The sequence below is a fragment of the Pocillopora damicornis genome, chromosome 2 (assembly GCF_964200805.1).
Source record: "Pocillopora damicornis chromosome 2, jaPocDami1.2, whole genome shotgun sequence".
Classification (NCBI taxonomy): domain Eukaryota; kingdom Metazoa; phylum Cnidaria; class Anthozoa; order Scleractinia; family Pocilloporidae; genus Pocillopora; species Pocillopora damicornis.
Window position 1 is genome coordinate 3,997,303 of NC_142671.1, and position 20,595 is coordinate 4,017,897.

Sequence of the window (20,595 nt, forward strand, 5' to 3'; positions counted from 1 at the left end):
TTGTAAATAATGTTTGTTGATGATTGACCCGCCTCGAATAGCAAATTTGCTATCTGCGGGTCAACATAATTTAAATTATTTTGTAAGAAAAAGAAAAATAAAGTGTGTGTAAAGTGTGTGTAATGGCCCAGCAGAAAGAAAAAACAGCAAACTGAAATTCCACCATGGCTCTTTGCGACAACCTTTCCTTGACAACGAAGGCGTGTGCGTAATTTGGGTGGCTCTGGCGGGCGACTATTTATGCCATTTTACCAATCTGCTCGTTGGTTTTTCTTGATGCGCAAGTGAGATGACAGAATGAGTGACATTTTCTCTTAAGTAAGTGCCATAAGAACAATAGTCACGTAAGAGATGAGTACCCTGAATCGGTAAAAGGGTCAACACAAGGACTTATCAACTGGTTCGGTGAGAGCAAAGTTTTACATGATATGCAATGTGAATTTAATGATTAACACCAGTCAGATGCTTGACGAGTGATTTCAATAAAGTCAAACAGCCAACCAAAAATGTTTTTTTTTTTAATAGAATGACTGAGACATGAGAAATCAATGAACAGACACTTACCGCTACTGATTTTAATTTATTGACCTTTCCATTCTATCTTTTATTTGGCTTTGAGATGCTGTTCTTCAATCAAGGGTATCACGAAGAAATACTATTATCATTGGCCCTCACTTCCATTCCACTGTCCTGATTGCTTCTGAAACAGTGTCAAATGACAAAATTAATTTTGTTTCAAGGCAGAGAGAACTTAACACCAAAATGAGAAAAAGAGGTTTATAAGGTCGGTCCAACTTTAAAAAGGCATTTTTGAGGTCCATCATTTGTGAAATACTTTTGGCGATTATGATACTGTCTACAAAAGTGGATACATTCATCTAAAAGAGCGTTTAATTATAAAATATGAAACAGCAGAAAACCTTGGCACTCAGATCAAGTTGCCATACAAAACTACAAGCATCATCATTATCAGCGACATCATCGAGTGACCAGAAGCAGCGAAGCCACTGTTACAGGGTGTGTCTTTGTCACTGACACAACAAGCCACAGCGCACTCTTTGATCTTCATTATCTTCTTCATGTCATCATTTGTGGACAAGTTCTTCATAAGATCGCACTCCATCTTCTGGAGGCATCCTCTAGTCTCCACTTCATTATTGTCTTCCATCTTGTCGTGTCTTTTTTGCATTGATCGATGGAGTAAGAATCCCCGACTCTCTTTGAAGCACAAATGGAACACTTGAAGGAATAAGCTTCAAAAGAGAAATGCATTAGAGCCTCATTGTTAGAGGTTTAGCTTTTCTCTTTAACATTACGTTCAAATAATCAAACAATCAAATATAAGGGAGGAGCTTAGAGCACTCTTAGATGTAAAGTTTGAATTTTTACAATCTTGGCAGAAAAGATTTTGTTTTGATAAACTTGTCATTATACAGTATTAATTAAAAGTGATGACATTAAGCTGGCTTTCGAGTTTTGTTTTTTGCGCTTAAATTCGAGTCCTTCAGACTCTTTGGCCAGTGGCCGGTGGATTGGAGGATCTACAGAACTGTAGGGAATTTTCATCCAAGAAAAAATATCAATAACTAAACGAAACAAATAATATTAACTAAAAAATCAATCAACACATAAAACCTGCACCTCTCAAACATACACTGAACTGGTGTTCGTTGTCAGGGATTACGGTAACCTCGTAATGAGTAGAACTGCTCTTTTGACAAGAGTTCGGTAGGAGAAAAAAATAAAAATAATAAAAAAAAGGGAATGAGAAAAAATCTGGCGAAACTAAACGAATTTCAGCGTTTTAACATGCCTTGACTCTAGCACATTTACTTAGAACTGAAATAAATCAAGTGCACATCATTGTTTACTTTTAATGGAAACGTCAAAAGGAACGGATAAGCTAGCCCCCCAAAATTAAGGAGTTATAGGGAATTTTAAAGCTAGTGAATGTGACAAGTAAAGACTGATCAAGATTCTGAACAAACATGGTGTTATTTTTAGCCACCGGCAAATGATATGTTAGACTGAAACATTTAGTTTGCAATAAAGTAAAAATTGGATTAACAGCATGAAAAAAAAAACAACAACAACAACAACGACAACAAAAACTACCACAACAACAAAAAAACAATTCTTTAGTTATAAAAAGACATTAGAATTATATTAACCACTGCCCTTTCGGGTGAAATCACATAGCCTTATTCCCATCGCACTTAGTAATTTGCGATTAGTCTCGCATAATTTGCTCAGAGCAGTTCAGTTTCTCAGTGCAGCCAAACGTAGACGCGAATCTGTACTTGGAAGAACAGTCGATGTAGTGGCATCACAAGATTGAAAAGCAGGTAGGTTTGTGGTATAGATTTTATCAGTATTATTCAAAAGTCAGTAACAGATACTCTTAGAAATCATGGTCAATGGATAGCGACTTTCTACAAGAACGGCAAAAAAAATCAATGTGATGTGATCTCAGTTACGCAACAGCCAACAATAATTACGCTTGGACTGGAATTAGATGATGGTTGCTAAGACGGTTTCTGTTCGTTTTCCGTTGCAATATAAATATGAATATCTAGGCACAGACTTCCATCAGAAAACATTGACTTTGAAAAGTACAATTTTCACTGTAAGATGCTGATATCTTCAATCAAAATTCAAGTCATCCTGACGGTTGATTTAAGAAAAGGAGCAAGTGAAACTTTCGTGCGCAGCAGTTTCTGAAACAAGAAAAAATGCTGGTACTGTGCAATAAGAGAACGGCCTTGAGGATTTGGTTATACAAAAACAAAAACAAAAAAAGAAGGATAGAAAAACTAAATTTACCTGTGCATATTGTTGCACCCAGAGCAATTAAAATGAAATAAAATTTCTCCATGGCATCTTGAAAGTCAGATCCGCTCTTCGCAAATGATCTTTAACTGAACGCGGTGCGACAGCAACTGCTCTCTACTAATTATCAATGAAGTCATTATTCGTGTATTTCTATAAATTAAAACTAACAAGGTGCAAAATATTTACATTGGAAGGATTGATTAACCACGAGAGGTTGGCTACAAAAGAGGAAGGCCTTTCAACAAAAACTTCTAATAAGCATTTTCAAGTGGTGTAAAAAATGATAAAGTGAGTATGTATATAATATTTGGATAGCATTAGATATTAAGAAAAGAAGACGAAGGCGGCGATAAAAAAAACTTTAGTTCATTTTTCAATTTTAAAAGAAAATTAATTTTCGAGGAATTGATTTACTGAAAGCTGAAATTGCTTCAGCCCGGAAGGTGTATCGATTTGTACAAGAAAACAAAGAGAAACTTTTCGTGTCGATCTGTCAATGCGCTCCAAGTTCTTCATAACATGCTATTCAACAATTGTGTTGTGGTCATAACAGAACTGTCACAAAGGATTAGATCTTTTTCTCAGGTCAATTATTAAAGCTTCTTTGCTTTTCAATCAAGAATGCTTTGAGGAAAACATCAAGTAGAGTCTGCACACGAGGCTTGTCCCGATCTCTGTGATAAAAAGCGACTCAGAGCCAAATGGTAGATAACACTTACTTAAAAAGCAGACATTAATACTATTTTTCTCAATTGCCTGTAAAAATTCGATCAGGATTAAATTCAGTTCATAGCTCCAAGATGACCAAAAGGTTCAATAAGGAACAATAAAGGTTCAATAAGGATCAATAAAGATTTTGGTTTAAGAAGATGGTCTCAATGAGGTTAACCGTTAGCCATTGTACGGTTGAAAAACATTAACCGTTCGGTGTAAAAATTGTCAAATTTTAACCGGCAGTTGTAAAAAAATTTAACGGTAAAAATGTTTTCCTTTAATCAGAAAGGAAAGATGTTAACCTTTAGCCGTAAAATGGCCAAATTTTTTGCCGTTAGCCATCAAAGCCATCACCCCATTGAGACCCTCTAAGAACACTCAGTAAAATGATTTAAGGGACTTGTTGGTCTTGTATGTGGCCCGACCGGTATGCAAATAAGAAACACGCCTAGAGTGCTTTATTCTAAGTTCCCTTTATTTTTATTTGTTGTCGTCTTCTAGAACAACCGTGGCTCAACTTTAAAGATGAGGCCTTTTTGAAATAGTTTTGATTCTTTCAGTACTGTGGAGAACAATATCATTGAAATAAACTTTACAATAAAGATTTCGATAATAAATGCTTTTTCGATCGATACACTTGGTTTGGCTTATGCTCAGCATTTTTACTTTCGTTCAGATATGAATCGTGTCAAAATGTTGGATTACTTCTGAAATCAATAATCTATCGTCATCCTTTAAAATAAAAACGTTTGCAAGGGGAATTTTCAGTGACATAAGTTTGGGCTTTAGTCAGTTTGAACTAAGGGGGTTCACAAGCCGAAGGAATGGAGTACATTTTTTTGTTTTTCCTAAAGTATTTAAAAGCTTGATGCCACTGCACAACATTCCCTTTACCAGCGTCGCACTTTTTTAGATTCTGAGCGATTTCTTGTCTAGTTAGAACTCGATCCCACACATCGAAGCCTGTGATCCTCATCCTCGTGTCACCAACCTCTAGTGATCCCCCTCCTTGGAGTTCACCTCTTTGTCGGTTGATCGCTGATAAAATGTTCTTTCCGTCGAAATAATATTGGATTACTCCTGTAAAACCAGACCAAGTCACACAAAATTGATGCCAGTGCAAGTCCTCCAACTGACTTAAGTTCAATCTGCATTTAAAAAATACGTGAAAATTAGTGAAACATGGTTTTCGGTGTTCTACAGAAGCTTCATTCTTAAATTAGAGTCTGTGCACTGAATCGTAAACGAGATACTCCAGTCCTAAAGCCAAAATCTTGAGAAAAATCCGGAAAACATCGTACAATTGAGTTGAATTTGCCACACGCATGCGAAAATAATGGATATCAACTTTCATTAATGTATGTTTAGTTATTCTTTACCGTTGACGATCTACTGGTTTCTTTCCATCTGGACTGATTTCCATCCTGAAAAGAATCCCTCCGTCACCAAGCGGCTTAATAAATGATAATATTGAGCTCCGACTCCCTCCATAAAATTTATGGAAGTAGCCTGGTCGTCTCACAAAGTTTTTGTCAAGCTTCATCCAGTGGCAAATTGTAACTTCTGGTAGGAATGGCAGGTTGTCAAACAAAAGCGTGCCTTTAACGTCAAACGTGGCTGCGTAATTTTCATTAAAAGAGCACTGTTAGTAAATTATCATTAGATTTTCGCTAAATGAAATTTCGGTTTACCAACACAATGGAACAAAAAAAAGGGGATTGCTTCAGGAGATTTTGAACGCTGATAAAAACAGAGAGGTGCTTTTCTCTGCAACCTAGGAGGTCTCGAATTCTGCCTTATCTAGTTGTATTATTGAGTGTGTTTCAGTCACAAAGATCCCAACATCGGGTGCAGTAAAGTCCTACATTCTTAAATCCTCTTTGCGAACCATTATGAGTGTAGGAGGTCAGCTTCCTCCAATTTTAATCTCGATATCTTGAACCAAAAGGAAAAAGCCTATCCTATATTAAAAAAAAAAGAGAACGAAGAAAGTATCTGACTCAATACGTATCTTATGTAATTTAATTAAAAAGAGGATGTCATGTTTTATGACAGCATACGCTTTTAATGGAAAATAATCAGTTACTTACGAACGCATTTCTTGTCTTTTGTTAGCATTTTGTTGTCTGGACATGCGGGTATGCATTTATTTCTCTCCACGTCCAGAGCAGTTCTACAAGCTTCACACCCATTAGGAAATTCTACAGCATCGCACACGCGGGGCTAGATGGGTCATATGATGATCACTATACAGAGGTACTTAGTGTAGAAGCGTGCTGCAAGCACGTTTCTTTTACCTTCTTTCTTTCGTTTCAAGTCTAACGGTACGAACACTGATTAGCACGCAGACCCCGCAATAAACTATTTACTAGCTTGAATGCATGTTTTTTTTTTGTACAGTTTCTCACGTCAGGCAAATTGTAATCTAATCCAGAATTAATGAAAATTGATAAACCGTATTTGAATTCGTCCATCTAAAAGTATATCGACAGATAAACTGAATCTCAGTACGATGGAGAGGAAAAAATAGCTGGAACAATAGAGAATATTTCCAAGCAGATCTAAAACAACTTTCTACGTTTGATTATAGGTCTCACCAGCCAAGGGATCGCAATCCTTATGACACTTCTGAACGCAAAGGTTTGTCTCCAAATCTTTGACTGTTTCTCCTTTACATTCTGCTTTCGTCAAATGGCGAGACCCGATATGAACATCCATCACCTTCGCAGGATTCTGGTCATTGCCAAACGCGTAGAAACGAGCATTTAGGTGATCCCTGCTGTCAACAAAAATCAGATAGATATCCCCACTCTCAGATGTCTCTAGACTCTTTCCATATTCAATGAGGGTGCTCTCCTCTGATTCCGTGATGCAAACAAAGTACGACTGATAAAGGGAGGCATATCCAAGTGCTCGAGCGTTGGCGTTCGTGGTTGATTTCTTTAAAAATGTACCCTAAGAAATAAAGACACCGTTGACCAGATAATTGAAGAAACGAGGCGATTTACGGACGAAATTAGTCAAATTCTGATAAGTTACATATTTTGGAAAGATTGATAAAACTTAAGGCGTTTTATGATTAAGGAGACAACGAGGACCGCTTTTTCGAACTGATTTAAAATGTGCAAGAACTCATCATCTAGGCCCGATTCTGGTTTTTTCCTACAATCAGATATGTGTTTTAATATTCTAGACTCAGCCAAAACTACTTATTTCCTTTAATCAAAGGGAGCATAGTACTTTGGCCGCTTGCAACCAAGTTGAAAGCACGGATGCAGCATTATTGCCATGATTTTTTCACATAGATTAACATTTCAAGAGTTACATTTGCGAGCGCTATTGCTTTCTTAAACTTTTGAAACAGTACTAATTTCAATGATTGTGATTCGATCCAAACCGTAAGTTTGAAATTTATTTTGATGCTATTTAAACAACAAAGTTGCGGTAGTATTCTACATAATTATGTTTGTATTAACGTATTAAGGGCTAATACTGCATTTTTGTTGCTAGTTTTACCTTATAAATAGACACCCCTTCAGGAGAAATTTCCACCAAATAACGCGACTCTGATTCCTTGGGCAGAGCTGCAAATATAACAAATAATGTTCCTGCTGTTGATGCAGTAAAGTGCAAGCATTTACCCTCGGTGTCCGTGGGGTCAAATCGGAGTGCATTTGACCATTTCTCTTGACATAGTTGGGTTGCCCTTGAAGGCTGCCTTGATGTAGATCGTTTGTCCGAACTTGTAGATGATATGTACACACGGGCTAACTGAGTTCCAACCATGTCTTCCGCTAAAGTGGGAAAGAACCTTTTCGATACCTTAAAATCGCTGGGGTCCAGAACAAGGCTGTTATCGACTTCATTAAACATTAGCACAAGACCAAAAATAGAAATTTTTCTCAGAGAAACATTGTTGGTGTTCCTGTTACCGTATGCACCGTACAGATGAAAGGAACCATCGTTATCACTTGCATACCATTTCTTTTCATAGAATTTTACAAGGCGGGTCATATTATGACCAATGTTGAAAGTTGAACGTTGAGCATTGGGTAGATCATCTACCATGTCAAAGGAAACCTTCAAAACTGTGCTGTCTTTAATAATATCCGCCCAACTTAGAGGCTCACGGGTAGTTAAAAAAGGACTCTGGTGATTATCCTTGAATGTTTGGTCGCTATGTGGTGTACAGGCATTCAACTCGATGTCGGAGATAGACGTTGCACCCTTAAATAAAAGAAGATCAGATTCATTTCAGCGAAAAGTAATACCTATATAGTTTGCTATCCAACAGTCATTCCTATCGTTCCTGTTCTTGTAACCTGGTCAAAATTTCAAGATCTTATCAGACTTGAATCAATCAGTTTCCAATAAGGACATTTATCATTACACCAAATAGATACCCATTTAAGAATAAGAAGAATATACCATCGATAGCCTCTATTTGGCGCGAAAATACGCATCGATATTTGTCCGCGGACGTTCTCTGTTCCGAGATGCGAACAGCTATCCGAGAGCGAAGCTTGAGGAAACTTTGAGTTTGGAGGAACAGATATTCTAGCATATTTTTACGCTAAAAAGAGGCTTTATTTCGTTTATTATCTTTCAGACATTTTGCAACGCGTGGATGAAACTTTTTACTGCCTGTGGTACGTTTACTTTTCAGTGCTCTGTGATATAACTGTGATATAACTTCATGAACAAACAAACATCTTCCTTTTCTGTAACAATAACTAAACGCTCTCTTATCTTGAATTGACTCTAAAATGAACGTTTTTATCGTAATAGACGTATGGTTTTAAAATGTGGTAATATCACTTGGGGTATATCCTCGGATACTCCCCGGTTTTAGTTGGGGCATATTCGATCACGTGATGAGTTTAGACCAGTCTCGCGCGAGCAAAATTATTGGATGAATTATAGACCAAATTAAAATACCTCTTCCATGTATATCTCAATTGCCCTTTTCAAGCATTTTCCACTGCTTGGCGACTGTCAAACTCACAATAATATCGCCTCGTTCCTTGATCATCTTCTACTTCGTAATATTTTATGGTTTTGCCTCCTTTCTCTTCCGTCTGTAAGTGCGCAGCATTTCCTTCACAACCCCAATCTACCGAATCATCTTGGAATAAATCATTAGCCCTGAAATCGAGGAGGTCGGTGATAGATCCTATTTGGAAACGGAAGGCCTTCGGATAGTCTGGAATTGTCTTGAGTCATTCTTTGAATTTTGTTTTAAAAGTTGGCGAGTACACGTCCGATAAAATGGACGCAATATGCTGGCTGCCTCCTTGGGCCACCACTGAGGTTGATGTGGTCTTTGTCTGTTTCCTGCTGCTCTCACCTGTCTCGAAAGAAGCACCGGCGCCAACACTTGCAAACAAATTCTTAAACTCCATTTCCATTTGAATTTCAAATTCCTTTCTGCTTTTAGCCTCTTCAGTATCCATCGTTTTGCGTATCTCCAACTGGCCGCCAAACTTTGCAGATTTGACAAAATGTGTTCCCCAGCGTTGAATAAAGTTTTCTAGAAAACCAAAGATACGTTAATGTAATTGATGCAGATTTGAAACTCAGTTTTCAAAAAGAAGCTGAAGCGGAGAGCTCCAAGACTATCTCCAAGGGCATAAATAGAGAAAAACAACCTAATTGAAATCTTATTATTTTCTGGACCTTCGGCGTAAAAAATATTGCCTAATAACATGTTGATCAAAGTCAGGTTACACATTTTTTGACGATGAGCTTAGGATCGACATCTCCTCTACGTGTCAAGGTATGATACTTAACGATATTTAAGAGGTCCTCCTGCCGAGAAGTAGGAAGTTGGTAAGTTCATGAATTCTCGTAGAAATGACATGCTAAGATCTTGTGGCTTAACCTCATCCAGAAATATTTCATATCTGCAAAGAAAAATTAAATTGCGTGTTTGTTATACACAAATATCCCGACATTACCCAAGTTGAATGAGTTGGTTGAGTTGGAAATGCAAAACAATCATTACATCATAATAAAAGGAAGCCCCATTATGATTCCCATCACCCATAGCGTTACCTACCATGACACGAATATCATCATCACCTTCGTTCCCATGGCTAAGTTAAGTTCCCGCTCCCTAACGTTGTCTTCAACCGACAATTACCTGTCAACATCAACGTCCATCATTGCCAAGTACTTCTGGCGAGCGGTTGCTGTGGACTCTCCCCAGGCTTCTTTCACTCCTGCAGAGAAACCGTAGTACGAGCCAGATACGCCTGCCTGTTGTTGAATGTGCTTCCGATATTCCTCGCGACTTTCAAACGTCATTAACGAGGCGGACGTGTCATAGATACCGTGAACGTTCATGGTATCCGGAACATCCAGGCCATCGTACCTAAAATAGAAGTGAAATTGAACCTGAGCACGACGACTCAATTAATACCTATTCAATTCATTTCTTAATATAATCAAAGGTAAATTGATACGGATGAAATATAATTTCGATGGATCAGAAAAATTGCGGCAAAGGTGATGTGAAATGTGGAAAGTAATAGCTGCAATATGTAATGTCTCAAACAATCAACTGCCAGCGATCTCGAGAGAAATGAGGAGAAACACTTTCATCAATCCGGTGATGCCTTGTCCAAAAGATATGAAATAGTGAAAGATAATATTAATCACTGAATGACACAGCCATACTCGTCGATCCTCCGATAATTAGTGCTATGAGACTCGAGGCAGGCTGGGCTAAACTAGGTCCATAGTGAGAAACTTTCAGCAGACGGCTAGCGGTAGGAATAAAAATAAACGGTGCGGTTCTGATCATAAGCATCTGTAAAGAATGTGACAATTCTTTAATAATGAAATTTCTGGCATTTTGTTAAACCACGGTGCTCTGTGTTTCAAACATTTAGCAAACTTACGTGGCTTTGTTTGCGCAGTTTCTTTGAACGATGCTGATTTTTCTGGATTCTGGGCTGTATTTTCCTCTCCCGTCAAAACCAACTCCCATAAACGCTGCACCATCGATCATGTTCTGTCCGAGTCAGCATTACGAATCGTAAATCGTTAAAAATTTACTTCAAGAATGGAACAATCTTAATTACGGTGAGAACTGAACTTATACAAATAGTACAATACAATACAATTTCTCCTCGAGTGTTTAACATGATAGCTCACGAGTGAGATATCGCGTTGAACACTCGAAGAGAAATTCCATATCTACCCCATGTCTTATTGGGTTATTCTATAAGCATAAAAGCCCTTCACTGACAAGAAAAGTCAACTTAATGAATGAAAAAAGTTGTAAAGTGCGTTGGGGATAAGGCTTCAGATGAAAAATGCGTTGAATCATTACGAAAACAAACAATGTGCGTAATTTCAATTCACAAAATTCTCAGTTATGAACTTTTTCCTCCCCGACAGAAGAAATCTTTTCAGGTACACGGCCAAATTCGGCTGGGGATATATCATCTAGTTGTCTCTTTCGTCCTCAGCCGCGAGAAATGCAACTACCAAATTAAAGCCACTAAGTACGTAACTCACAGTTTTTCTTTTCGTATTTTGGTTTTCTTCCCTCTCTAGGAAGTTTTGAACGTCACTATCTGTAGGCGATGTGGATTTTTCAGTGTTTTAGCAGCCACACTCCACACTTTAAGGTTAAGGCTTTGCATGACGGAGTAGCGCGAAAGACGAGTGACCTGTCCGCAACTGATTGGCTATTTTAAACACACGTGAAATATTGTCGTATTTTTTCACGTGTATTGATACGACTTTTCTTAGGGCTGAAAATTCTTATATAACACTGCAGTTTATGAAAAATTAAACCTTTTACAAAAAAAAAAAAAAAAAAAAATTCGATGGTAGTCAATATAAATTGCTCCTGAGAGGAACGAATCTAAGGGCAGAGTTGGAAGCATATATTTATATTCCTACTTGTTTATAGTCAAATACTGTTCATGAAGCAGGGTGTTCATTTACCTGACAAATACTCGACTTCCATTTTGCCGAATAACAAGGATCAGTTTCTTTGTACCCAGATCCCCAGCAACCGTTCATTAGTGCCGTTCCAAGGCCCGCAGGAAACACATAAGGAGTTTCTCCTCCTTCTTTGGGCGACTCTTCTCCCCCTGAGATACTTGCATCAATGTGATATCCAGGAGGGAGAAACATATCCTCACTTTCCCATCCTTTGTCTGGAGTGATGTCAAGTTTGATCTATCAATGGAAACATAAATCAATTATTTCTTAAGGTTTTTTTTGTTAATTTCTTATAATCACCAATCAGGACTAACATTGAAAAGCTGTCAAGTTGCTGAGTCAGAAGAAAGGTTAAGAAGTTTTCTAGAATTTCTCGTTGAGCAATTGATTGTCCATATGAAAATGGTATATAGTTTATATTGAGTTTATTGCTGTTCTGTTCCAATTTCATGTACGTATTTACGATATTTAGACAGGCTGGCCCAGTTCAGCTTTAAGCTTGTTTGAATGGGGGCCTGTATAAACAATGACAAGGCCAGACCACAACACTGAGAGTTATGTTGCTTGCTAACCAGTATAGCGGAAAATACAGGAGGCGGGGCCTAAGGCTTATCTTCTTTAACCGAGAAGACTTGAAAGTTTAAGACAGCACATTGCCTTCGGTTAAGAGCCTGAGTGTTGGCTTTAACCCTTCTGCACGGCTGTCTGGCGCTATACAACGTGAGCTAGGCAAGGGCGGTTAAATTTATTAAATTGATTACCATAAGAGAGGATTCAAGTTAAAAGACACAATGCGGTAATTCAGGCCTTATTTCGTTGATATTTCTTCTTCAGTTATGTTCAGACTCAAAGTATTTTTCTTCCTGTATTGTTTTTCTTCGTTGCCTAAATATTTTCGCGGAGAATCCCAAAGTAAACATCGGGTGGCTAGTCCGAATGGTCGGAATAAGAGAAACAAAATTGTTTATTACTAGAACCTCAATGGCTATTCCCGAATGGGCTGTCATTCAAAAGTAAAGACACATTTATAGAACTTTTGGGGATTACAATTAAAGAAAGAGTTGTGGATTCAGTCCCATGGTGCTGTTTGCTGTTTCCCTGAGTTACTTGTGCTAACCTCCTTCTTTAGAAAATCCGCAGCCTTTCGCTGGGCATCATCAATTGTATGCAGTTGTTTGTCCACAAGTTTTCCAGCCACTTCGATTCCTTTTTCAACCGCGGCTTCCTGAACCTTAGGGTTTACCATCACTGCGGCAGGGACGTGCTTGGAGCCAATCACATCTCGTACCTCAGACACTTCATTTTTGAGATTTGCTGCATCGTTTCTGATATAGTCTTGCACAATAAATAAGGAATATTATTAAAACCTAAAGGAAGAGCAATTTTTGAGGCGGCTCAACTATAATTGTATTCTTGACATTCTTTGGTTCGCTTTCGAAAAATGTTTCATCGAGTTTACCTCTTCATTTCGAATTCCCTCTGCGATTAGTAGCAAACTTGTGCCCTGCTCTAAACCAATCTTATACAAAAGTAAAACCCGATCCTTTTGAACTTCTACGTTTTCCTGTTTTCGGTCGTTTGCCTTTTTCACTTTTTTCTCTCTCTCGCATGATAACTGACTTTTAAAGATAAACTCTATCTTTAATTTGAAAATCAACAAAAATATGACCTTTAAATATGACCATGCAACAGAACAGTGGGGATCAGGTTTGTCAAATCTCCATTTGTCTATGGGAAAGCCAAGTTGTCCGTTCGTTTGACAAGAGTCCCACATAACATTTGCGGTGTCATGTTATGGTCACATGTGTCATGGTCTCCTGTCTTCATCCACCCTATTCGAATAGGCAAACGGGAAGCTCCACTTGCGGACACTTTTCCAATTCCAATAGGTTGAAGTGTCAGTTATTTTAACAACAATTCAGTCGTTCCTCGCACATTTTTTGGTTTTAAAGGTTGTCTCAAAATGATAGCTCGAAGCTTTTTCCCTTGTGGTCGTAAAGTACAAAGAGATGTCAAACCTCACGCGATCTGAATTCGTGCCCCGAGGCTCTATCACTGAGTTACCGAGAATATGTGGGTGAAATAAGACAGATGCTCGCTTTATAGGTGAGAAGCGTACGAATATACACGTTTAAAAAGAATAAGATATTTCCCTAATTTGAACGAACAACCTCAAAATGAATAATCATTCTCAATATATTTACAGATGGAGGATACTTTGGTGTTTGTCATGATTATGACCATTCGTAATGACCATGGTAGTTATATCATCTATCATATTTCAGTGAGTTTCTTTCTCTATATATACACTGACTAATATAAGTAGCATCAAACTATTCTTGTAAAGGATAATTTTACCTGAAACTTGCAGTGGAGTTTGGTGGCCTGTGGAGAGCCCCGTTTTATCTTCAAAGGTGGAATTTTGGACATGTGGAAGAGCTTCAACTACTACTTTGTACAAAATGATATAAGATAATGTTAAAACAAATTGAAATATAGAAAACAGCAGCCTATAACCGCAACAGCCAGTGAGGTTATTACCTCCATTTCCCAACCATGTGGGATATCGCCGGTGTATAACTAATTGAATAAAAATTTGACCAGCGCTGGAGATCGTCAGTCACTGATTCTCTTGCTCCAGAGGAGTAAGCACTTTCCATGCTAAAATTTGCACTGAGAGTGCATTAAACGCTGAGAAGCTGCTCTCCGGAAGTAGACCATCATGAAACGTGAGCATCCTTTACCAAAGATTTTTAAAATACGAAGTCAGTCCAGTGGCCTCGACATCTTACCCATCATAACTCATTTTCCTAATTCAGTGGCTGGCAATTTTTTCTTATCCAGTGGCTGGTATATTTATATCTAATTCAGTGGCTGACATATCTTTTTCTGTATTTTTTTTCTAGAGGGGTGAGGGGAATTCATAAGAATCATGTACGTATTCATTAGTTACTAAATTGAAACATATAATTTTATTTTGATGACCTTACATACTCAGTCTCGAGCTTTGAACTGCGATGTTCTTACAAGTATAAATATCTACTCCAAAGGGAACTTTGATATGAGTAAGAATACTTTTCACTACTTTAAGGTGACTTCTCTGTCTTCACCAATTACCTCTGGGCCAATCACGTATTAAGAAGGGCCAGTGAATAAGTTCTGTTTGAACCAACTGATACAAGATGCTTTTATCTTGTTTGGACGTACACTTACCAGAAGGTAGAAGGAATAATAAACAGATACCAAGCATAACTGATTATCCCTTATTTTCCTGGAAAAGTGAAAAGCGCAGTCTTCAAAAAAATGATTCTTCATGACACATGGCATGGATCATACTACACTTGGAATTAGTGATGATATCGATATCCAAAAGCTAATAGTTCTTACCTTTTTCATCAGCCAGGTCCTTCTACTTCCTTAGCTGTTCATCACTTCGTCAAGAACAGCACAACACTATAGGTGGCTAATTATGCACAAAATAAACGTAGCCACAAGGTACGCCAAACAGACGGCCACTGGTACCTGGACTTCAGTTCAAATGCCGTAACATTACGACAAATACCTGAGCTTTGCCATGTGACAAACTCAATCTTTCGAATTCATTGTAATCAGCCATAAAAATTACGGCAAAAATTACTTGGTCCTGTGGTAAATTTCTCGTAGGGCTTAAAGGGGAGAGCAATACGGGGCAATTACTCTTGACATCAATAGAAAGATCTTCAGAAATAATTTTGTATATGTTTAAATTATTAAGAATATGTAAAAGTACGAAACACTAGATGACTGTGTAAAATCGGTGTTTAAAATCAGCCCGCTTAAAATCGTCATGAATAGGAAATATTTTCACAAAATGAGAAGTCACTTGCCAGTTGGGAAATTCAAATTCATGTTAATTTGGTGAGAGTAAAAGTTGTACTGTTGAACAAATTGGCGAAGAAATATCGCTCCTCAAAACTGTGGGAAGGATTCCTAGTAGTGGCACAATTTTTTCAGGCCGTTGCAGAGGATTTTCCAGTTCCAGCGTTACCTTAAAAATTCTGAAAGTTATGGGATTTAACTCAAAGTCGTCTATTAAACAGTACTCCTTGGACAAATATAAAACTAAAAAATTATATTTACTGTTCCCAAGTATGGCCCAAATAGCTGAAAACTTCAGTTGAGGTCGGCAAGTTCATTATTTAGAATCGAAGTATCGTAAACTCTAAAGCAAATTTTTAAAATTGAATTTTCCTCAGCATGTTTATTCTTCTTTGTAGGCTCCTAAACGTCTGTCTTTCGAGGCTAACAGTAGACAGACTATCTTAATAAAATCTGAAACAAAACTCCTATCGCCCTCGGGTCTAAAGCCTAGGTCTCGTGTTAGTGGTGTTTATTCAACTTTTTTTTATTTCGTTGGGAAGCTTAAACATGACTCAGGACGTTAAAATTTAACTGGTCTGCAATGTAGGCGTCTTATTAGTGGGAGCTAACGTTATAAGCTCGCGATCCTTTATCCGACCGGCCATGTTTGATTTGGAGTTAGCGTGGACTGTGGGGATAGGGGACCGTGGAAGGGTGAGAAGATGCCTGTTCGAAGAGGAAAGCAAAACACCCCCTGATCCCTGATTAGTTGTGCGTCACTGCATTTGGAAAATGAGCAAGTAACCAATAAAAGTGAGTTGAATTAAAACCAGAAGCACTGTCTTCCGACAAAAACAAACACACGATGAGTGGAAGGGTCAAGTAGTTTTTTTTCAGCCAGAAAAGAAATAGCTTTGACAAAACCTCCTCCGCGGTCACAAATATGAGCTGATATTTGCTCCACTGTATATTTTCCAAACGGAAATCCTTGAGTACAGCTGCCGTTTATCTATACGACAACAAACAACTAAACTCGAAGGTTTACGCGCCATATTTCGTTTGATGCAAACCGGCATATTCCGGTGAAACGGTGTGGCTGTTTTTTTTCATCAACGAAAAAAATTGGCTTCACCAAAACGTTCTCTGCTGACGCAAATACGGGTCGATATTTGCTGCTCTCTATATCCTCCAAATGACAATCTGTGAGGGTAGCTACCGTTAATCCCATCGAAGTTGCTTATTCCATTTGATCATAAACAATACGTTGAAGCGGACAAACGACAACTACGCTCGAAGGTTTCTGTTCCGAGATTCCGTTATAATTTCTTTCATAAGAACCAACACCTGAAATATCAGGCTTTTCCAAAAGCCAGTAGGCAACACGGCAAGTAAATCCTTTCCACAAACCAGTGTAGAAATTGCTTCTTTTTGTTCCGATTTTAATGCGCGAGACATATTAAACTCCGAAAGATACTTAAGAGCTTCCTTGAGGGCGGAATAAAAATTAATATCTTTACAAACAGAGTTCGCCATCGTTCCTTTTCTCCCACTAGGACAAAATGTCAGAATGACGCTCAAATGACACATTAGGCTCGTGATTGACAGCCGGAGCTTAACTGCACCTATCGGGAACTCCGTTCGTAGGCCAAATATTTCACCCGGTCGTATCGATTAGAAATTGCACTCAGGACTTCAGAAACCGAGAGATGAGACTGCTTGGCTATGTAACGAATAGAACCCCACATTACCGAAAAGCTTAGGCAAAAAGGGAACTAAAAGAAATTAAAACGAGTAAGCTTCTTCAACCGAATGTCAATATCATAAATTCCTCGTTGGAGGATATCAGTGACGGCACTTACACCGTTTCGCAGGGACCAGTGAATGGGCGCAAACTGTCTGATAAACGTACCTGTAAAAGTTGTCTTTAATCCTCGTTCGAAAGCTGCTTTGCAACGTAACATCCTCATGGTATACGAATACTTGAATACATATGAAGCGTGAAGTAACACTTTTTTTTTATACAAAGGAAAACAAATAACCTCCACCGAAAAGAAAAAACGAAAAAGTTAAATGATTTCGCGCCGTGAAATGCAAATGATCTCAACCAAACGCATAAAGGTCATACACGAAAACGAGTAAGTCGTTAATGGCAGTGGTCAATATTACTGTTAACGGCGTGACTGGGATACTATGAATCTCTGGTAAATATCTATTGAATGATAGCAATCATTGAACGTAAATTTAAGCTTAAAGAAACGATGAAGTGTGAGAAAAACACACTTACTTCGCAGTCACGGCGATTAACCCCCAAAAATAGACAATTTTCTCCCAGTAAGGCCAAGTTTCTACTCTCCGAAAAATCTAGTGGTTCTCATATGTTACCAAATTAACGTGGAACAATAGCACAAAAGTATGAAAGATTCACGTTTAAATCTGTGATAGAAATCGAGTTCCAGTAAAAATACTTATTTTTTATGTAGTAATTTCTGTTTAAGAGTGAAATGTCTGACAGTCAGTCGAGACGAAATTAGATTTGGCTGGCTGATGGGTGGGCGTCACATGCGGACCACAGCAACCTGTCATACCTATATTGGTTTTGAATATATTCATAAATTAGTGACATAAAAGCGCGGAAAGGGCTAAGGAGACCGGTAGTACTATTGAAGATACGTTGAAGTCGAAAACGAACCAACTCGTTAATAAAATGGATAATAGTACTTGTAGTAGCGAACAAGAAGATGCTGCCAACCGATGTCGGTGGTTTCGCATCAATTGGAAATAGTGCAAAATGGGCAGCTCTGGTCTTGGAATAGATATCCGCTTAAATCCAATGGTGTCGCTTGTGTCTGCTCAGATTATTTGGGGCTTTGTCCCTTGGTGCATATACAATCAAACCGGAGACAGCGAGTTCTACGATGGCCGAGTGGAAAACATGGATCACCGCTACCTTTATCTGGATGTACATTGGTACCCAAGACGCCTGGGCTGTAAATATAATAGTTCTGTACTTCTCCAAATACGGCAACATGAAACTGGGAAAACCAGATGAAAAACCTGAATTCAACGACACGACCTACTTCACCATGCTGGTGCCGTTGACACATAGAGATCGGTTTATTCTACTTCTGAGTGGGTATGTTTACACCAGTTATCATTGCAGTTAGTACAATTCCAGCAATAATTCCTCATTCGAATTATTTCAATAACCGCGATTTTGTAAAAGGCATTTGAGATGGAGCGAAATCCAGAACATATTCAGTGATCGCCGAAGAATATTTTCATTGCTGTCATGTAATCATTCGAAGACTCAATACTCGTTTGCAAAGAAAATCGATTACACCTGAGAGCTATAGAATTAAACGGGTGATCACACAGTTCAAAAACTCAATCATTTTGATTCAATTTCATTCAGTTGTTTACATCGTAGATCGCATCTGCGTGCGCCCCAGAAAACCATTTCAAAGTCAATTGTCAAACTGTCATTGCATTAGCGAATATGAAGTAAGGTTAGTCGTACACGTTTGAATCTTCGACAACTTTATTTGTACCTTGAACAAGCCTCACTATCTTAAGGATAATAGTGGTATTTCACTGAATTTACAAGCCTTTTATCGTAAACATCTTTTTCCAAATTTACACTTTTACCACTTTGGTGGCAAAACTGAAAGAAATGAAGTGTCCGAGCGAAAGCACTAAAAGTTTAACATCGCTATTAAAGGTATTAATTTATTTCTTCCTCTATATGTATGACAATCGATCCTGGCACTTCTTCCGTTGTCCCTTCTTCGTCTTGTTTGGTTGCACTTTTGCTTGCCATTTTCTGAGCAGGATTTTCTCGCTTTCTCGTCCTCGCGAGCGAAAGAGGTTTTTTATGCCTCTCCAAGAATTTAAATTTTATTTCAAAACAGGGAAGAACCTCTGATTCGCTTTGAAAAACGCTTTCGATTGTTTTTGGCTCTTCAAAAGGTGAAAATTGTTTTGAAAACACTCTAAAATGACATTGTAGAAAACATTGTTACACTTTGACGATGGTTGTTATGTTTACCTAGATGCGAAACAAAATCACTCAGCCTCGTTTTCAACTCTCAATTCCACGCTAAACACTTCGCTTCGTTGACCAATCAGAATGCGAGATTTTATTCAGTTATGCGATTCTATAAAAATCATTGTTTGTCGTTATCAGTTAGGCGCAGTTAAATGGTCCCTGATCGTAACAACATAAATGACATTATTCCCTGAATCCCGTACAACTAAAGTGATTTCTATCAACTTCAAAGATGTGAAATATTTGATTAACAAGAGTAGCCGTTCATTCATTCGAATGCAGTTCAAAGTCTAACCTAGGACATTCTATCTTTTCAAAAAATATATACCATTAAGTCGGGTCGGTACCACTCGAAAATAACGAAAATAACAGCTTTTTCCATAATACATATTCAACCTAAGCCCTTTAGAAAATGAAGGAATTTCCCTATGTGGCTGGCTCGTAAAATCACTCTAAGAGTGTAACTGCATAAATAACGAGCAGCTTTTCTGCGGTCTGTAAACAATGCTTTTAATAGTTTATATTCATTTGACACGTTGAGTGGCAGGTTATCACGCGTGACGAAATCATAGTAATTTTACTTCCTCATATGGGAAGTTGTACTATAACCCGAGGAAAGTAGTTTTACTTGCTATGAGCGTTACTGAGCATGTGCGAATGAAATAATTCGAATTTCACTCTGAAAACTCTGAGGAAATATTATCATGAAATCGCCTTCTTTATCTTATTTTTTAATTTTAAAGAAGTAGGAGAGATTTTGATATCCTTCGCATATCTTTTATACCGTATAAAAAAATCAGCGTTCTGATAAGCGAGAAATATTATCGTTCTCACCAGCCGTTCGACCAGTTTCGCTCCATCTAAAACGTCTTTTGCAAAAATAATTCGAATGAGGAATTATTGCTCGAATTGTACTAACTAAAATAATAACTGGTGTAAACATACCCAGCGGCAAATAGCATGGTGAAGTAGGTCGCGTCGTTGAATTCAAGTTTTTCATTTGGTTTTCCCAGTTTCATGTTGCCGTATTTGGAGAAGTGCAGAACGATTATAAATACAACCCAGGCGTCTTGGGTACCAATGTACATCCAGATAAAGGTAGCGGTGATCCATGTCTTCCACTCGGCCATCGTAGAATTCGCTGTCTCCGGTTTGATCATATAAGCACTAAGCGACAAAGCCCCAAATAATCTGAGCAGACACAA

The 20,595-nt window shown here is 38.1% G+C and overlaps 1 non-coding gene across 1 annotated transcript; it reads right to left on the bottom strand.

Annotated features, from left to right (window-relative positions):
• Positions 1-4,216: 4,216 nt before the first annotated feature.
• On the bottom strand, positions 4,217-20,520 carry LOC113674601 (uncharacterized). Its single transcript, XR_016184171.1, has 14 exons — positions 20,336-20,520; positions 14,719-14,776; positions 13,003-13,144; positions 12,623-12,840; positions 11,506-11,742; positions 10,449-10,561; positions 9,689-9,919; positions 9,337-9,449; positions 8,485-9,076; positions 7,063-7,773; positions 6,118-6,501; positions 5,637-5,769; positions 4,926-5,163; positions 4,217-4,694 (listed from the first exon to the last, which is right to left on the bottom strand). It is a non-coding gene; the product is annotated as an uncharacterized LOC113674601 (transcript).
• Between the last annotated feature and the right edge of the window lie 75 nt (positions 20,521-20,595).